The 6,976-nt window shown below is 38.1% G+C and overlaps 1 protein-coding gene and 1 non-coding gene across 2 annotated transcripts in view; one reads left to right on the forward strand and one right to left on the reverse strand.

Moving 5' to 3' along the window:
* The first annotated feature begins 997 nt into the window (after positions 1–997).
* The window catches only part of LOC137487444 (uncharacterized), an 81,785-nt gene continuing 75,806 nt past the window's right edge, over positions 998–6,976 (forward strand). Inside the window, exon 1 of the transcript XR_015506476.1 lies at positions 998–1,187. This is a non-coding gene — a transcript (uncharacterized LOC137487444). The remainder of the gene's footprint in view (positions 1,188–6,976) is intronic.
* acoxl (acyl-CoA oxidase like) overlaps positions 6,642–6,976 on the reverse strand; it is a 354,958-nt gene continuing 354,623 nt past the window's right edge. Inside the window, exon 18 of the transcript XR_015506452.1 lies at positions 6,642–6,674. The gene's annotated coding sequence lies outside the window, so the exon portion shown is untranslated. The remainder of the gene's footprint in view (positions 6,675–6,976) is intronic.

Genomic DNA, 6,976 nt, shown 5'->3' on the forward strand with positions numbered 1-6,976 from the left:
AAGTGGCTCAAACTCGCTCATTTTGAGGCAGGAACCGGCGGACGTGCAACAACTTTAACTATGAGGTAAACACAAAACAAAACTTTCCATCCGGAGCTCCTTCACGGGACTCCACACTTGTAAACAATCGCTCGCGCGGCGTCGCGCCATTCGCGCGGCTCTCGGTCCCGCCCAGACTCGTCAGCGCTACCAATCACAGAGCTTACGCTACGCGTCGTTGCGACGTGTAGTTACATTTTTTGAGAGGTGCACGTCAGTGACGGCGATGGCCACGGCGAAGGGCTATGCGTAACCGCCGTAGCATACGCTGGTGTTTGACGCAGAAGTATAATCAGCCTTTAGTGTGTTGGAGTTGAGTTGGAACCCAATAGAGTTTGATACCTCTGATTTAACGGGATAGTTCAGCCAAAACTGAAAATTCTGTCATCGTTTACTCACAAGTTTTGAAACATGTTGGAAAGCAGTTACCATTAACTTCAATAGTATATGTTTTTCCGTGTTCATCAACCAATGTAGAAGTAATTGAGGGAAATTAAATGGTGAATAAATGTTCATTTTTAGGGTGAACCATCACTTTAAAAAGCTCTACTGTGAGATTTGAATGTTTGCAGTACAGTTGTTTCATAGTATAATGACTTCAGATGGAACATTCTCATCACTTGATGTCAGCCGCCCACCTTTAATAAGTTAACCAATGCATTTCCTCTTTACTTTTATAGTTGAAGGTCTAAAAGTTTTGAATGCCAGGTGACCAAACCACCCCATATACATATATTTGTTGGCACCATCACAATGTGCTCATTGTCCCCAGTGCATCGTGGAGTTTATAAACAGATTGTTCTGCCCAGGAAACTGCAGTCAGTGTTGTCAAGGCGTTCACTGAGCCTCTGTTCATTCACAACCTACAGACAGATTTTGAATCGTTGCGGCAAACCGTGTCGGGTGAAGTGGGCGTCGCCAAGCGCGCTCAAGAGAAAGTCTGTGTGTGTGGACCTGTGACTCTACATGAATGACTCAAGTGAATAACACCCGTGAAACCACTATTTCAAAAGGAAAAAGAGGAGGAACAGGGCACATCTTCAACATTCGCAGTGGAACTAGTGTGCGCCACTGCGCAAAGTCTCTCCAAAGTCACTTGGTAACTTTGGCGCACAAGTGCAGCTTCATTCTCATGGTTTTCATTGCGGGTAAGTGCACATTAAACTCCCTAATCCACTGACTGTTCATTGTTTAAAAAAATATATCAAGTTTAAAAATGTTTGCTCACTTTTGCTGCATTTTATAACAGCCTCTAAACTTTTACAGTTAGATGGTGTCCTCTGCTCTAGTAGTCAAGTATAAAAATGAGTCAGAATGTGCGCGTGCACTGCTGTGTGTTCCTCCAGTCACCAAGACTGGATGTTTTCTAAAGTGCTGCCAGAGCAATAATGCTTTTTATCAGTGCATACTTAGTATGCTTCGAGGTGTGCTGTCATTTCCAAAGAAACTTTGCAGGCGTTCTTACATAAGATGCATTGAGTTATTCGGGTCATTTTATTCTCATTGGGCGCTCGATGAACATATAAGAGGAAGCCTGCGGTGCAAGTATGAGATAGTGTTTCTGACTTCCTGTTCCTCTTCAGAAAAGACACTTTTATTTGGAATTGCTACGCGCGTTTCCATATGGCAAGCACACAGATTTAGCGCATTGTTTATGAGTTTTTAGGTGCTTAAGAGAGTGTAGGCGTCTCCAAACTGCTCTTGCGACTTAAACTCACATGAAGGCATGATTTGTTGTCGTGCAGCGAAGCGTTTGACCCGTTAGCGAGGCCCGGTCTGTGGTTACTTACTGTGTCGAGTCACGTACTTGGTAGTTCCAGAGTACGTCACGCTGAGGGGGCGTGGCCCGCGGCTTGTCAAATTCCACATCTGAGCGTTTGTATCTGGGTAGAAAAGAGCGCGCGTGTGTTGGCTGCGTTTCAAACCGTGTGCTTCTCACTTCCTAGATGACGACCTGCTAGGGTGCATACTTGTAATGCGCCGAATGTATTTATAGTACAGAACTTTCTTCAGTACGTTTATCGATCAGTCATCGAGCTTGTGTTAAAAATGAACCTTATTCAAATATAAATGGAGTATGGAAACTAATTTATTTAAGCTAGTATGTAGTATTTATTGAAGCTAGTATCGTTTTAATGCTTAAAACCCACAGAAACAAGACAATAAAACATTATAAACCCAGAGTGATAGAAGTTAATATAAATAATAATAGCCTAATAAAAAAATATTACAATTACAGACAAGCACGACCTTTACATTAAGCAAATATTTAGAAAATATAACACGCATGGAGAGTGTAATTGCCCTTATGCTATTTTTAATTCATTTTATATTTGCGTGACGCGCTCAGACGCGACGCAACGACCCAAGACGTTAATCATGACGCATGAAACAGCACTCGCCCCTAAGCGTTAATCAACTTTTGACCCTTTTTAGTGTGAGAAAGCGATATAATCCCGCTCTTTTGAAGCTGTTTTCTCCTTATTCGTGTTGTTTAACCGTCACCTAGAACTTCCTCTCATCGCCCATTCATGTGGGTTGGTAGCCGCGGCCCGCGCCTGAGGTAATTTCCAAAGTCCACACACTATTAGACAAACATGAGAAAAAACGACATAATAGCTTGAGCATAGTATAGGTTCTTAATAAGTTCTCTATAAGAATCGAGATATAATGATGAAAACCTGTCAAAAAGCATCATGTTGAGTGGTTTAACTCCTTAACTGCCCACTTTTTGAGTTCAGACTTGAAAATGGTGTAGCCTATGATGGCAGGCACATGATTTATAGGCTAGTTTGTCAACTTATGTTTAAGTTTATACAAAAAATAAATAAATAAATAACAACAATTGATTAAGAAAAGTACTGAAAACGTCCAAGAGCTTGGGATGTTAGAAACCAGTACTTCCATAAGAGTCTTGTTTCTAACACAGGCCTAATATTTACTAGTATTTTGGTGTGTTCAACAGAAAAATAATTATCAAAACACTCAAAGATGTTTGTGACGAGTAAAATATGAGTAAATGAAGACATGGTGTCTTATTTTTTTGTGAATTATTTCTTTAGTAAGGTTAAAATATAGAAATAAAATTGACATATTGGCCCAAACCCATGTTTCTGGTTCACTGAATATACCAGCATGGACATAAATGATGTATTATTAGCATTAACATGCCAATGCATCTCATTCAGTTTAATCACATGATCTAAATTAATGAAATACACTATAATGTGAAACACATTTGACTATTTTAGGAGAGCAGCTAAAGAAATACACCAAAATACCATAGTTTTACCTTGACTGAAGGGGGCACTTTCTTTGTGTATGACTATGCAAAGTCAGTTCACAGTGCACATTTGGTGATCAGTACTGAAAGTGTCCAAAAGCCCGGGATGTTGGAAACCAGTAACCATTTACTTCCATACGAGACATGTTTCCAACACAGGCCTAATATTTACTAGTATTTTTGTGTGTTCAACAGAAAAATAATTATCAAAACACTCAAAGATGTTTGTGACGAGTGAAAGATGAGTAAATGAAGACAGAATGTCGTATTTATTTGTGAATTATTCCTTTTAGGAGGTTAAAATATAGAAATAACTTTAACATATAGGCCCAAATTCAAGTTTCTGGCATGGTTCATTTATTTATTTTCATGCTGGTATATTCAGTGATGTATTATTAGCATTAACATGCCTATACATTTCATTCAGTTGAATAACATGGTCTAAATAATTAAATACGCTTTAAAATGAAACACATTTGACTATTATAGTAGAGTAGCTAAAGGAATACACCAAAATACCATAGTTTTACACTGACTGTAACAGGAAAGGGGGCGTTTTCTTCGTGTATGACTGTGCAAAGTCAATTCACAGTGCACATTTGCAATGCTGGTGATTATTTGCACATCTGAAGTGAAGGAAGGAGCAGGCATTGAACTGAAAGTAAGCACTCTAAGAAGTCATCATGTGTTTTTAGTCTCACATTTGTAGCTTATTTTACACTGCCTACTATTAGTTAGGCAGCTCTGGTTTCCAGTAAAACCTGTTACTGCTGTGTGTATAGGCGGAAGCGAGTTTACATTCATAAAAAATACTCTAGTTGTGTCTTTTGTTCTGTTTCAGATGGGTTTGAAATGACTGTATGCTATCAAACCCTGTTCGTTGGTATAGTTTGTGGGTTTGTAGACCGTGCATGATATTTCAAAGCTTGACGCGATTCATTTTCGGTTCTGAGGTTGAGTGTGTGAGAGGGAAACCTGTGAATCACAGGCCTACTTTTTCTGTCTGATCAGTCAGACTAGGAAAAAGAAACCTAAAAGGCGAAATTTAAATATATTTCTTTAAAACGATGCTCGTCTGACAGATAAATGCTAATGAGTCAACTAGACATGTGGCCCACGTGCTCTGATGAATTATCCGAGGGCGTCATGTGTTTCTCCTAGGTTGTTCTGCCATCTAGTGGACATTTATGTCAACTACTATAAACTTCAACTGAAGTGAATGTAATTAAAGTGATATTTCACCCAACAATTTGAATTATCTTATTTATTCATTCTTGTTTCAAATTGTTATCTGTTAAACACACCTGATTAATTTTATTTGGAATGACTAACAGTAATTAAAGCAACACCGCATCCAAATAATCATAAGGAGCCCATGATTTTTCACAGTACAAGCAATAGATACAACCATTGAGTTTCATTTGCGTGACAATATTAATGCACTCGATCCATTCTGTGCACAGTAGTAAATAAATGGATTAAGGATAGAGATGGCATTGTCTTCTCCACACATGAAGACTGCCTATTATTGAACAATACTTTGCAATTTGTTTCGAGTCTTTTTTTTTACTGAGTGCGGCAATTTGTAGTCCCCTCACACACAGTTTATGAACGTGCCCTATTAAAACCACTAAATTTGTGTTGCAGCCACACATTTTTAGAGCATTTACTAATGGTTGATATTTCAGAATTTTTTTCTGAATAGCACAAATCCATATACGTGTCAAAACAGCAGCCTACGTCCATAATCAGAATGTTTTTCAATTCTTCATTCCCAACAGTAATATCAGGAGTGTTTGGAAAATCTCTTATGACAGTATTCAGAACATGTGAACATTACTGTTCAATGATGAAAACCCGTACATTCGCACAGTCTTGTTGGTGTATAGTGCACTGTGCACACTGACTCTGTCCGCCTCTTCAGCTGTGATGTTTTCACACACACACGCACACACACACACACACACACACACACACACAAAGATATTTTTAGGTAGAAACCTGTAACCATTGACTCTCATTGTATTTGTTTTTCACACCATGGAGGTGAAAATTCCTCCCTCAGAGATGAAACCTTTGATCAATGTTTATGTTTTAAATAAGTAGCAAGAAGAGTGGAAGTGGCCTTGGAAAATAACAAATTGTATGAATTACAACCTGAAATTCCAAACAGAGTTTGAAGACATTATAAGACTAGAGTTAATCAAGTGATTTTTACCAGATGTGGTATAGACCAATTACCAACCTACGACACACATGACGTCACACGGGTCCCCGGTTGCAAAAAAAAAAAGACAGGCTGCAACAGTAAACGTGGTGTTGTGTGGTAGGGTGCCAAATTCGAGAAAAAAAAACGTAACTTTTACCGTACACCACACTGCTTTAATGCTAACTGCAGACGTCTTTGGCTAAAAGGGAGCTGAATGAAGTGAGGACCTAATTAGAAATGCTGGACGCTGCAGTTCTCATGTTATATCTGTTAAGTTCACGCTATGCTGAATCATACACGTTACTCGTTTTTGACTGCAGAAATGATTTCAGCAAAATAGTTAAATATGGTGAATTAAACTGCGAACACTGAATGCTTAGAATGAAACGTGAAAGTTATTAAGGTAAAGTTGGTTTTGGTATTTTCACACATTCATTCAGTGACAACTTGTGACACACTCCCTATATTGTTTACCACGGCACTTTGAATATTCAGTCTGAAATAACCTGCAAGTGTGACTGGAAAACAACATTTATTCGACTGTGAACAATGTTGCACTTTGATAGTGGTTGGCTGCTAATTTGATTTCGCTATTAAGAGTTTGCAAATAATACTTTTATGAAATTATAATATTAAGCAGAAAGTCCGGATATAAAACCAACTTTACCTTTATGTATGTGTTCACATACCCTGCCGTACAGGTGCAGTTCACTATCAGAATGCTGTAGTGTTGCTTGTTGTTGATGATTACCCAGGCCCTGTACAGCTCCGTCTTCTTTCCTTGTCTTTGGCTAGGCAGAACCTCCATTTTTAGCTCTACATAGTGTTGAATCTGGTAATTATGGAGCATTTCTTCTTTCACATGACCACAAAGAAAAACATTGTTGGCATCCAAAGACTTGTAGGCCTTTAGCTTCTCTCTTGTAAAATCACTTGGAGCTTTAATGAGAGTTGTGTATTTTGGGCTGGATGCTTGGTCATTTCGTCTTATCCGATATCCATTGGGAGAGTGCTATCGCAGATGGACCTGTCAGATGATCGATGCTCACTTTAACGTTAATTTTGAAGTATCACAGTGCTTATCACTGGGTGACGAGCTGATATAATACGATCGTATCGTGAGCTGAGTGTATCGTTACACCCCTAATATATATATATATATATATATATATATATATATATATATATATATATATTAGGTGTGTAACGATACACTCAGCTCACGATACGATGTGTATCACGATATAATGTTCACGATTCGATGTGTATCACGATATTTGGAATAAAAATTGAAAATTAAACTGAAATGCAAATTTTACCAAGTAAACTATTTTTTATGTATTTCTTTTGTTTCAACTTGTTAAACTGAACCTTCTTTAAGAAAATAAATTAAACAGGCCTGTCTCTGGAAAATAAAACAATTTAAAAACTTCTTAAAAATATTA

This window comes from Danio rerio, chromosome 13, assembly GCF_052040795.2.
Source record: "Danio rerio strain M-AB ecotype USA chromosome 13, GRCz13ab, whole genome shotgun sequence".
Classification (NCBI taxonomy): Eukaryota; Metazoa; Chordata; class Actinopteri; order Cypriniformes; family Danionidae; genus Danio; species Danio rerio.